Source organism: Danio aesculapii, chromosome 11 (assembly GCF_903798145.1).
Source record: "Danio aesculapii chromosome 11, fDanAes4.1, whole genome shotgun sequence".
In the NCBI taxonomy this organism is placed as follows: Eukaryota; Metazoa; Chordata; class Actinopteri; order Cypriniformes; family Danionidae; genus Danio; species Danio aesculapii.
Window position 1 is genome coordinate 11409960 of NC_079445.1, and position 13660 is coordinate 11423619.

Below are 13660 nucleotides of genomic sequence, written 5' to 3' on the forward strand. Positions count from 1 at the left end.
AGCAAAACTAATGCATAAACATCAGAAAAAAAATATATCAGAATGACCTTTACCACATCTGTTTTCTCTTTTGTCCCTCAAAATGGATCTATTACTATGTAAAGTTATGCATATGAAAATATAAGTGTGTGCTCTTATACTGTGAGCTTCACCTGCTATATGAGTGAAACAGAGAAATGCGCCCTTAAAGTTGTTGGATTTGACTGAAACATCGCTTCGTTGCTTTATTAATGCCAGGTGTAGGGGGATGCATAGGGGGTGTGCGTTCCAAGTGCATGCATGGCCTTTTCAACTCATTCTTTAACAGTTCTTGGATGTGCGTTGCATTTAAGGGTCGAGGATGGTCAGTGAATGAAACAAAAGTAAATAAAATGGCATGTTGTTGAGTGGACTACTGCTCCAGTTGCAGCATGGCTACAGTCGGTCTTTTTGATTGAGGCCAAGTTGAGGAAAAAAGACAAAAATCTGCAGTTTTTTCTTTTTGATGCAAGCTAGAATTACAGTGAGAAAACATGTGCAGTCATTGGCTGATCAGGCCGGCCTGCCCACAGCATTAGGGAATCTTTCTTCAGTGTGCCCCAATGAGGGGCATGTAGCAGTGCAAATCCAATGGAAAATGGCCAAAAGTTGTATATACAAAACAAATAATCTGCTTTACGTTGCTCTTCAGCTCTGCGTAATCGTCTTCCACAACAGCCTTTGCTTGAGATATTTTCCCTCTCCCTGCGATCCTATTCTCGTCGAATCCATGCCCGTGTAATCCAGGAATCCAGTTCCAGGATTTAAGCGCAGCCATTCTCTCACATCTCCGCTGAGCTCTCACAGAGAGAAATCTCTCAGCCGCGGGCCGCTCTCTCTCCGGCTGGAACGGGACTCAACAAATCCGAAGACGCTCAAAGGACTGAAATAAATAAAGAGGACTGTATTTGTTTGTTTATTTTTTTGGCTTATTTTTATTTAGGCTCTTTTGCAGTAGTTGCGTTGCGAACAGGTCCGCGTCCCCTTGCTCTCCTCCAGCAGGACGGACGGAAGGACGGACTCTCTCTCTCCGTACCCGCATCTTTTCATCCCGGCACGGCGGAGCGCAGGACTGAGCCCGGCATTGCGGGAATGTGAGCGCTCACACTCAGATAAAGAAGGCTCGGATGAGCGGAGCATGTGTGCGTTGTGCGTTGGAGACGCGCTGCTCCAAATCAAAGACCTTCTTGTAATTACCTCAACTGATTAATTAACTTTACGCCTGATTTTTCTTCAACTACCCGCTCACTCACTCAAGGTAAGAGAACCTCTTTGTTAATGATAGGTTAACAATGCGCTTAAGTATCCTTAAATTCCTAAACACAGTTATGAACAAGTTTGTTGGTTACTCAAACTTTTTCGTGCCTAAAAAATTGAGGAATACATTTCCCTGACCATGCGTGCTTTAGTAGTATAAATCACAGCTAGAAGCCGAAGTGCGTTTTTAAAAATACATTTAACTTTCACAACTTAGTCAAAAAAGTATTATAAAAAACTTTGAAAGAGTTGAGTCCTAGTTAGATGACTCTAAATGAACAAAACTACTCTGTTCAGAGTGATTAAAATGATGGAAAGGGGGACCATGGCTAATTGAGAAATGGTTAATCAAAACACAACCAGATGTGGATTGATTTGGTCGGCTGCCATTTCTCTCTTTGTCTTTTACCCTTTCCTTTTTTGCTCTCTTTGAATGGAAACTATTAGTGTGTTAATGGTGGGGGTCTTCAAATAAATCCCATAGAGATATTTCAGTCCTTTGGAGATTCTTTAAAGGTGTCAGTGAAGTCTGCACACTTTAATTTATTGTCATTGCCTTTTGCTTCCTACAACAAGTGTGTGGTGACCTACATCAACTGTTGAACTCACTAAAGCTTGACTTGGGTTGTTAAATTGAGGTCTTGTGTCTATAATTAAAAGCAATTTCAGGCTCTTTTTGGTCGTTTTTAACTCCTCGGGATGATTAATGGGAAGCGAATGGTTCAGGGTGCACAGACAGCAGTGATCGAGTGCTAACTAGGGGACTTTAAGAACCAAGTGCAGTTTAAATAGTCTGAACCTGATTTTCTCCAAAATGTAACATCAGAAACTTGTGATCAGTCGCTGTAAAAATAGATACTTTAACCCCACATTCATAATTAATTCACACCCAGGAAAATCCAAAATCCAGTCGGTGGCACTTCTTTGCCCAAACACTCTGCGAAATGCACAGCATGATGGGGCATGGTGAAACCGGCAAACATTGCATTAGTATTCATATTACACTATAATAATTATGCAATTTAATTGTAATTATTTGTGATGCTGATGAATAAACATCATTCCTGTTGTAATTAAATATGGAAGACCTTAAATAGGTTCCTGGACACTATCATTTGAAATGTTACCAAACAATTTTTTTTTGGTAAACATTGCTTTGGTGCATAAGAGCCAGTAGAGTCAATAAGAGAGCGCGGTGTTGTTTGAAATGCAGTGCATGCTTTAAGACACACTAAAAGCCGACTGTGAAACATATCAAGTCACCTGAATGAAAATTTGGCATGCTTGATTTGGAGCGTTTTGGACCTACAGAGGGCGTTTATATTGAAACTCGGAAACTCTGTATAATTTTAAACTCGTTTATGATTCAAGTTAATGCTTTTTTCTTTAAATCTAAAGTTTAACCATAGTGCTTTCCCCCTTTCCGTTGTTACATTTCTAACTTTTACAATTATTTAACTAGAAAAAAGAAATGTAGAGTTTAAAATACTCTCATAAAGCTGCAGTATATTTAAAACAGGCAACATTTCTCTGAATTAGATCTTCAGATGTAGATGTGGAGTTTTACCATATGCCATGTGGTTTTTGGTCTGGATTCTTGCATGTCACCATTTGTGCTTTAAATAGACATTCTTTAACCCAAAAGAAAGAAAGAAAGAAATGTTTTGAATTTGTATAAGTGTGAATGGACTCTGTTTGAAGCCGGTCCATTAGCATTTCAAAGTGGCCTGAGCTCTATTTGAGCCCTGTGCTCTATTAGCTTCAGCACAGGCCCGGGGAACAGGAGGGGTGAGAGGGGACCGGGGCTTGTAGTTCATTTCTCCTCGTCTTTGTGTTTGTGTGTGAAAACACTATCCCATCCTTTTCATTTCAAAGGAATATTTTCCTTGGCTCTGTTTCTTTCTGGCCCCCTTCCTGCATCAGAGAAATGAAAACAGCCAAACACGAGCAGGATTATGAGATCCACCAGAGAACTTGCTTAGGTATTTTCACTCAAAGTGGAAAAATGATGGGTTTCTACATTTCCAGTAACGCAGAGATGAATGGATGTCATGACACCTACACAGAAATTCTGCTCACAAGTGTAGAGCTTTATGATTCTGATAGCTACTCGCATAAAACCCGGGACGGCTGATTATTTACTATTCATTTCTTCGACATGACGTCTCTCAAATACATTTTTTATTCAAAAAGAAACAAACAAAATATTAAGAAATCAGTCTTTAATGTACATCCATATATTAATTTAATTACAATTTGATTTTGTTAGCGACATTGCGCACTTTTGGTATTCTTTGTCCTCAAACCTGTTTTAATGAGCTGTTTTGATTGAACAATATTCAGAAATATAATATATATGTGTATATTTTGTGATCTGACAAATATGATTTGTGGTTCGTTTCAATACCATCGCGTATGGTAAATATCAGATACATGTGGAGACAATTTGACATACTACGAGCAATAAAATGCGGAAAATGCGAGCATTTCGCCACAATAAACTACAACTTAATAAATTACCAACAGTTAAACAAGCCAAAGCTTTTGTTCATAATGCTTAACGGCTTTAATTAGAGCCTTAATCCACAATATTTTGCGGGTGAGTGTTTTACAGAACAGTGTAACGCAACTGACAGTCATTGTTCTCCGAACATCAGTGTTTGCACAGCCGAATCAAATAGTCGGACTTACTGAATAACAAATACATCGCCATGTAGCATGTATACTATTCAGAAATTGAATGGCGTTCATTATTCTAAAAAAAATAGAAATAAAATGTGCTTGAAGACTTTGTGTAAAAACAAGAAGACCACTTCAGCTTGGATGTGCCATTCACATTGTTGGGCAAGGCTGTTACTTTAGAGACGCTGTGATACAGGATATAGGGCCATATGCTGCGGTTACCAAGCGCATAAAATGGAAAACACTTTCAGTTGGGCAAGAATTTCAAATCAGATGATTTCTTTCCCTGTTTTTGATTCAGTTGTGTGTTTACAGAGCTTCCTGCTGTGCCGATAAACGCTCACCAATTTGCAGGGAATAAACAGCCCTGTTACACTTGGAGTTTTATGTAAAGTGCTCAGCTGCCTTTGGTGGGTCAAATACCTGCCTTTTACGGTGGTTTTTATTTTACGATCGGTAATCAGCGGAAGGCAGGGCGCCTTCTCTGCCATTTTGTCAAAGTGTTTGTTTCTGCTCGCGAAAGGTTTGTGTGACAGTGGGACGGCAGACTTTATACACAGGCTGCCATTTTAATCAGCTGCAGACTGTGGGCAGCACACACTACTCTGAACACACCCAGACTCCAGTGTGTGTGTGTTCAGACATGCAATCGATTTGATTTATTTAAAAAATCCGTATACGTCAAAAAAGTCATTTATAAATAAAAGTTTTGGTGATTATTATTATTTTGTTAATTCATTTATTTTTAAATGTAGCAGCAGGAACAACAGTGTAACAATCACCATCATCATTGCACTATCCGAATCAATTCCAATATTTATGGGTCTACGAATTATTTGGAAATTATTTCCACAATTTATACGGAATGAAATCCAAATCGTCGTGATATATATTTTTTTACACTGCGGAAAATTATATTTTGGAATCGCGGATTACATTCGTTTAGTATTTATCATATACCCTGCCATGTTTATTTTTATTTAAATGTAAATGAAGTCCACAGCACGATTCATCTCATTTCGTTTTTCAAATTCAGAACTACACATATTTAGTTTGGTGTATACACAGGGGGCATGACTTATCTATCCTAGAATTGGTATTTAGAAAAAAAAATCTCATCAGAAAGCAGAAGGTGGGAACCCAGGTACAGGGTAAACAGTATCTGTGAGCAAAGAGAGAGAGAGAGAGAGAGAGAGAGAGAGAGAGAGAGAGAGAGAGAGAGAGAGAGAGAGAGAGAGAGAGGTTTAATAGACGTCTGGTGGTAGAGAGAAGGGTTGTGTCTCGGCTGGCTTACGGGACACACTTGAAAGGGCCATTTTCAGCAGACACACCTGTTATTTCAGAAAGCTGTGAAGAGGTTGGGCTATGTAATTCTCCTTTTGTTGCTTATCACCATTAAAAGGTGTTAGTTTTTAACATTAATTTATTTTAATAATCCACACAAACAACTATTTATATTCTTACAGTTGTATTATTCTGGTAGAAATAAAATACAGTAATTTTCTTTGAAATTATTCACACAGCATTCTTGTAAAATTTTAATTTATTCTCAAATATTTCACCAGTGAGATTTATTTCAACACAATTTTAATCAGAATAGTTTTAATTTCTAATAAATCATTTCTTTTTTCTTTGCCATGATGGCAGTACATAATATTTTACTAATTATTTTACAAGATAATATTGAGCTTAATGTGCAACTTAAAGGCATAACTAGGTAAATTAAGGTGGCAAGTTGTTAATTAGACAAGTCAAGCTTAAAAAAAAAAGAAGTCTAATAATATTGACCTTAAAAATATTTTTTAAAATTGTAAATTAAAAAAACCTGCCTTTATTTAAGCCAAATTGAAATAAATAAAACTTTCTACAGAAGAAACTAAATATATAATTGGAAATACTGCGAAAATCTGTTTAACATCACTTGAGAAATATTATTATATATAAATTATAATTGAATGGCTAATAATCTTGCGTTCAGTTGTGTGTATAGTAACAAGAAATAGTTGGAAAAGTCAGGATATTAATCAATTTAAAAAGTTGTATATTATTATAGTTGTTGCAGCTGGAAGGGCATCCGCTGCGTAAAACATATTCTGGATAAGTTGGTGGTTCATTCCGCTGTGGCGACCCCAGATTAATAAAGGGACTAAGCCAAAAAGAAAATGTATGAATGAATGAATTATTATAGTTGAATAAATATATATTATCAAAGGAATATATTGATTAGTAAAAGTGGTTGAAAAAGAACAATATGAGAAAGGTGTGATGAAATTTTATTTAATGTCTGTTTGCAATATGTATTTTTGGGGTCTATGTTATGAAACGTAAATGTACAAATGGAATCAAACATATAATATGTCAAAGATGCCAAAAGGATAAAATATGTCTCATGTAAAGCTCATGTCTCATGTAAAAAGAAGAAATAAGTTAAAGTAATACAAGAATGATGGGTGTGATAATGAGGTGTGGAAAATTACAAGCTTGTGCTTCATCCTGCTCCATTTCGACCATGTTGAAATATATTTTGTTCAAAGAATTGCTTTGTGTATGATTTTTCTGTTCAAAATAAATAAATCAAAATAAATCAAATCAAAGAAATAGTTAATAATAATTTATACAAATTAATTAACTATGAAATAACTAAACAAAAAACATTTTTCCATCCAAGTATGCACCCTTTGTTGAGACTACAGCTGGTTGTTCTCTTAACCAAAAATCTGTGCACTTCTAACAATATTGACGGACTTACTATGCACTCTCAGAAATAAAGGTACGTGAGCTGTCACTGGGGCAGTACCTTTTCAAAAGGTACACATTTGTACTTAAAGGGTGCATATTGGTACCTCAAAAGTATATATTGCCTAAAAATTTAAGAGGAACACTTGTATTTTTAGGTACTAATATGTACCCTTGAGGTATTAATATTGACTTTTTAGGTACAAATTTGCAGCTTTTGAAAAGGTACCACCCCAGTGACAGCTCACGTACCTTTATTTCTGAGAGTGTGCATGCACAACTCATCTTCTCTTTCTGTTATAACCCAGCTATGAAAATAACAAATCATATACATAATTACTTTATAAATGCATTCATTCATATAGGCTGAATTTTAGTGAAGCATTCAAACTGCACTTTTTTTTTATCATAAAACTCTGAAATACAATAGTAGTTGAGACATTTCCTGCAGATTGCACTAATCCTCAGATAACTAATCTAATCTGGGGTCAACAGGAAGTTGTTTCCAAAAAGCATTCCTGAGGTCAGAGGGCAAGACTTATCTTGTGCTTCATGTGACAGTTTATCAGGGCGGTATTAGCCAATCAGGACATCATAATCAGAAGCTTTGTGGATCTTTGGACCTCCTTCCATAGATATTTTTTTCCTTTACATTATTGTGTTAATAAACTGCTTCAGGTGTTGATCCAGCTAAAAAAATGGGGTATGGGTTGCAGAAGGTGTAATATGAAAAGGCTAGTTTGTAAACCAAAGCACAACATTGTCATAGTAGGTTGAAAAGTGACATTTGAATAGTTTGATTTAACAAGCTATTATTACTTGTTTGATTTTAATAACGTGTAATAAAGTATATGCAGTGTTCAGAATATAAGTACACCCCTCACAAATCTATCTTTCAAATTTATGTTTTTTATAGGAAGCACATATACAGTAGATTAGTCAGTACTGAAGGCAAATCTGCCAAAACTAGTACACCCAAATTTATAAGTTATAGAAAAATATTAAATACAAATTTGAAAAAGGAAAAATCAAGAGAAGCAAAAAAAAATTTTTTTTTAATTTAGTTGTAATTTTAAGTTAAGGTTAAGTTTTTTTTGCAATATTTTGTTTGAATTTAATTGTATTATGTTTCAATTTCTAAATATGTTCGAGGACTAAAATATGATTTTAATAAATATATCTGTTTAATAAATCTGTTTTGTTTAAAAGCAGCAAAATACATTGCCTATATTCACTGAGAAATGGATAAAAATATTAATTTTCAAAATGGGGTGTACTCAATTATGCTGAGCACTGTATATTATTATTTTTAATCATTGTTGTTGTTGTAACCTAACGTAGTCAGGTTGTGGTCACTTTAATTCACTAAATGTACTGTATGTAGACACACACTCACACACACATGATCTTTGCTTTTGTTGAGCTGTTGATTCTCTTTAATTCCAAGTTGTACTAATAATTCATATTCAGAATTCAAAAATCATGCACTGAAAAAACTATTCATTGGATTTACTGCATTTTATTAAGTAGGTGGTTGAAAACAATTTATATGTGCTGAATTTAAACAAATAAAATTTAGTAATGTTCAACTTAATTTGTTTGTTTAAATTCAGCCCATATACATAGTTTGCAACCACTTACCTTAAAAAAAATTGTAAATCCAATGAATCATTTAAAGTTGGCGTTTTATTTCGCTGTGGCAACCCCTGATTAATAAAAGGACTAAGCCAAAAAGAAAATGAATGAATGAATTAATAATTTACTAATACTGTAAAAAAAGCAGCTCTGGTTACCAGAATTTTTTTTGCAAAAAATGTATATTGGCTGAAACAAACAAATTAAATGTAGTAATGTTTAACTTAATTTTTTGTTTAAATTCAGCCTGTGTAAGTGGTTTGCAACCACTTACGTTTAAAAAAATTTGTAAATCCAATGAATAATTTTCAGTGTACTCTTACTGTAGAAAAGAGCAGCTGTGGTTGCCTAAAATGGTCTTTAAAATGTATATATTACTAAATACGGTAAAAAAACAAAAAAATTATTTTACAGCAAACTACCGTACTTTGTTCATTTAGCGTTAATACACCAATGAGGTACTAACATCTGCACATTTTACCTTAGTTACACAAATACAACCAATAAAATATGAAAATGCAAAACTCATATGATTAACCAATGCTATTCATAACAAGCAGCTTTTCCCCAAGCAAAATTACATACTCTAGACTGTAGACGGCACTCTTTGTCATTCACACAAAAGATAAGTGCTTGCATTTTTATAGGCTGAATTTAAACAAACAAATTAAACGTAGTAATGTTTACCTTAATTCTTTGTTTAAATTCAGCCCGTATAAATGGTTTGCAACCACTTACGCTTAAAAAAATAATATAGTATATTATAAATAGAGTATATATAAATATAGTAAATTCAATGAATAATTTTCAGTGTACGGTTACTGTAAAAAAGCAGCTGTGGTTACCTAAATTTTACTTGTAAAAATATGGTAGAAAACCTAAAAATAAATTTTACAGTAAAATACCGTATTTTGTTAATTTATAACATTTATACACCAATGAGGTACTAACATCTGCACATTTTACCTTAATTACACAAACACAAACACAACCAATATAATATGAAAATGCGAAACTCATATGATAAACCAATGCGGCTCATAACAAACAGCTTTTTCCCAAGCCGAAACACATACTCTGTACTGTAGATGGCATTGGTAACACAAATCACACTAATCAAAAGTCATGCAATAAACATATTTATCAACATTAGACTTAACACAAATTGTAATGTAAGTAAATAGTGAGTACAGCAATAAAACATAAAAAGTTAAGTGTCATGCAGAAAATGAAGCTTATTCATCGTCTATATTAAGGTAACACTGTTAATCAGCTCTGATTTTACAGCTTTCTACCGTTAAAATCAGGACATTTCTTCTAGTGTAGAACAGCACTTTGAGGTCCTTCAAAATAAAGTGAGCTAGAGGATTGTTCATTATGACCAAATCAATGCTGTTGCTTCCATGCATTAATCTAAATTCAAATGCAGAGATTAGGAGTTTATTAAAGTGTAAGACCTCTGTGCGGGCCACGGCTGTCCGCTGATTGGATAATCGTTCTGCAAGTGACATCTGACAGCTCCGCCTCCATTGATTTTGTGAAGGAGGCTTTCGGCGACATTGCGTCAGATGACACAGAATGAGTTTAATTCCGACAAACGGACAGGTTGCCGAGCTAAATGAATCACTTAAGGGTAGCGGTCATTACTCTTTACTTTGGTGCTAATGTGCTCAACACAAACAGCCTTGGAGTGTTTTTTTTTTCGCTCTGACACCGCTCACCTGGTCGTTCTGGCTCAAATGCAGCTTGTCAGCGACAATGAGTGTGTGTGCTTATTTAACACAATGCATCAGCCACGCTAGGCTGAGAAATGACAGCTGCAATATTTACTGCCTGAACAAACTGAATCCATGTATATAAATCCTTGTTTTGTTTTCTTTACCACGACTGACATATCAATACAATGCTGAATGGAAAGCTGAGTTTTTCATTCAGCGGTAATCTGACAGTTCACGTGGAATCTCCTCAGCATGATGTCGTGAATTTGTGGCTTTTTTAAAATAAAGGTTTCATTCGTAATGTTTTATTGGGGCACATAAAGAAAACAAAGAGGCTGTTGTCTTATTAAACTGAATGATATCAGACTCTCTGTTGATCTTTAAATTCGTTTTTTAGAAATACAAGGTAATAGAAAAAGGCTTAAATAAGTTAAGTGGCAGATTTATCTAAGTTAAGCTATGATTCAACAAAATAAATGTGAGTGCAGTCCATTTAAAGTGAAATTTTATGTTACGATCAATGAATTTTCTGCATTTATTTCAAACAATTGTTATATTATCTACTGTTAAATAATTATGGCAAAGTTCGTCTACATATTTGCATATTTTGGCAGAAAGCAGTAAGCAATGTGTGTTGAGACAATATGAGGGAATTAAGTTAATTTATTAATTTTTACAAATTTAAGTGGCTTGAACATAACATAAATAAGTTGTCCTCCCAAAAAACTGTAGAATTGTGTTGTTTCAGCTCATTTTAAATTAGTAGTATGAAGAAATAGCAAATGTCACATATTATAATGTAGACATTACAAAGTAAGAGTTAAATTTTGTTAAATGACTATTTATTTATTTATTTATTTATTTATTTTATTTTATTTTATTTTATTTTATTTTATTTTATTTTATTTTATTTTATTTTATTTTATTTTATTTTAATTTATTTATTTATTTATTTATTTGCATGTTTATTTATTTTTTCATCATAAATTATTAAATAAATAAATGCATAAATGAATAAAAATAAATAAATAAATGAATGAATGAATACATTTATTCATTTATTCATTATTCATTTAATTATTTATGCATTTATTTATTTAATAATTTATGCATGTATTTATTTATTTATTTATTTATTCATTCGTTTATTAATTAATTTCTTCATTATTTTATTAATAAATGTTTTATTTTTTTCATTCATTTGTTCAATTATTTATTTGTTTGTTTGTTTGTTTGATTTTTTGATTTACTCAATATGATACTGAATATTTACTGAATTTATCCACATTATTAATTATCTTTATATTTATTACATTTTATTAACATTTTTCCAAAATGTGCATTTAAATATATATATATATATATATTTTTTTTAATATATTTTTATACAAACAAAGTGAACAAATAAAAACAAATAAATAAATAATGTTGTAAATGATATTTTATATCATTTACATTTTATATGTTGTAAATATATATATATATATATTTATATATAAAATATCTTACAAGTCTTTTGCCATTATAAAATATTCCAGCACCTCTGGATTCGTTTTTACCTCAGAAATGACTTTCATTTTATGGCTGATATTACCAAAGGCATGTCCAAATAACTATTAAACAAAGTGTTCTTGGTAATGTGGTAATGTTGCTCTTCTACAAATTCCCAAATATTAATTTAATTCAATTAATATTTGTTTAGTGATTTCTATGAGAATTAAGCAGCAATTAAAATGGTATGTTAAAAAAACAAACAAACAAACAAACAAACAAACAAACAAACAAACAAACAAACAAACAAACAAACAAACAAACAAACAAAAAATAAAAAACCCAAAATAAATATAAAAAAACTCTCATGGGTGAACTTGACCTTCAGCTTTTATATCCCATTGCTACTTGCATTCGGCTCTGGCTCTATTCTTATGTAGAACGCCCAATTTTCATGCTCCTGTGACTCAACAATTTTTTTCATTGACATTACTTCAATATCAATACAATTTCAAACATATTCAACTAAATTCATTTTGAAATCATGATGAAATTTACTGTTGTTTGAACAGTACAGACATTTTATGACATACTTTATAGGCATTTTATCCTGAGAGACATGAAAACAGAGGACAGGAAATGATGCGGAAAGAGAGATAGGGTGTGATCGCATCTTTCACAATGAGCACCACTGCTCTATGTGTCTTGAACACATGCACCACCGCCAGGCCGTAACTCTGCTCAGGATTAAGCGGCAGACGGTATAAGCTGAGCTATAATGACCACAATGCATTTCCAATTTGCATTGACAGGCCTGTTACATGCATAACATAAAATGATGAGTCAAGATTGAGCAGATTTGTAGTAGGAAAAAAAAATACATTGATGCGCGCAAAAATGCACACTTTATGTGTGACCCTGGACCATAAGTCCAGTATATTTTTGTGAAAAGCCAAAAATACATTGAATGGCTCAACTTTTTTTAAACAAATGCCAAAAATAATTAGAATATTAAAGAAATATCTTGTTCTATTAAGATTTTATTGCGAATTTCCTACTTTTAATACATCAAAATGCAATTTAGTTTGGTGTAACACTATATATAGATAACTTTAAAGGCGTTTTTCTCAGTATTTCAATTTTTTAATTAAATCTACACTATAAAAATGTAATGACAATTTTAAAATATTTATTTAATGTATTTTTATTTTGCTTCAACCTATTTGAATAAGTTAATCAGTTTTCAACAACAAAAAATAAGTTATAATGAGTTTACTTTAATATTTTTAATCAGTTTGATTGATGAAGTTTATTTTAAAAGTTAATTTGATTCTACTAAAACAATTAAGGCAGCAATAATTTATTTTAAATTTTAAACTTATTTTAAATTCCAGATTTTTTTATATGAAATAATAGTATTATTTAAACATAACATAATTATTAAATGCAGGGTTCCACACAATTCCATCATGTTGTCCCAACACAAATCGATTAAATTAACTTAATAGTTTTTCCAAATGTAAGTGGATTAAACATAAAACAATTATGTTTTCCCCCAAAAAACTAAAGAATTGTTTTGTTCCAACTTATTTTAAATAAGTAGCTTCAACAAGCAGCAAAAGTAATTATTTAGGTTAAATGTAATAGTGTTTACATATTTTGAGGTATAAATTAAATTTATAAAAGTCATTTCATATATGCAGATTTAGTATATTAAATGCTTAAAGGTTTTAAATAACTTTAGCGAAAATGAAAATGTGAAATTATGAATGAAACAACATTCATCATCCTAAAGATAAATATCTGTAAAAATTAAATGTGATTCCTATTTTAACATGTACTTATTAAAATAGAAAAAGTTATACATTTCATAAATTAACATAATGTTAACAAATGATCAAACAAACGTCTCAAATCTGTAGAATCAATAATTATGTTATTAAATAGTTAAAATTCTTGGAGTTTTTGATAAAAAAAACTAAACAAACAAACAGACAAACAAGCAAACAATCATCACACAGAATTTCATTTTAGTGTATTTTGTAAACCATGATAATAATGTATGTTATTCATTACTGCAAGTAAATATCTTGTTCCATTAAGATTTTATTGCAAATTTCCTA

At 32.2% G+C, this 13660-nt stretch overlaps 1 protein-coding gene across 15 annotated transcripts in view; it reads left to right on the forward strand.

The window, feature by feature from the left end:
• The first annotated feature begins 615 nt into the window (after positions 1-615).
• Positions 616-13660, forward strand: part of adgrl2a (adhesion G protein-coupled receptor L2a) — a 192496-nt gene continuing 179451 nt past the window's right edge. For 5 of the 15 annotated variants that reach the window (XR_008838502.1, XR_008838503.1, XR_008838504.1 and 2 more), the window contains exon 1: positions 619-1276. The gene's annotated coding sequence lies outside the window, so the exon portion shown is untranslated. Of the gene's footprint in view, positions 1277-13660 lie in introns of all 15 variants that reach the window. The other 10 variants (XM_056467664.1, XM_056467666.1, XM_056467665.1 and 7 more) reach the window with 4 other exon arrangements.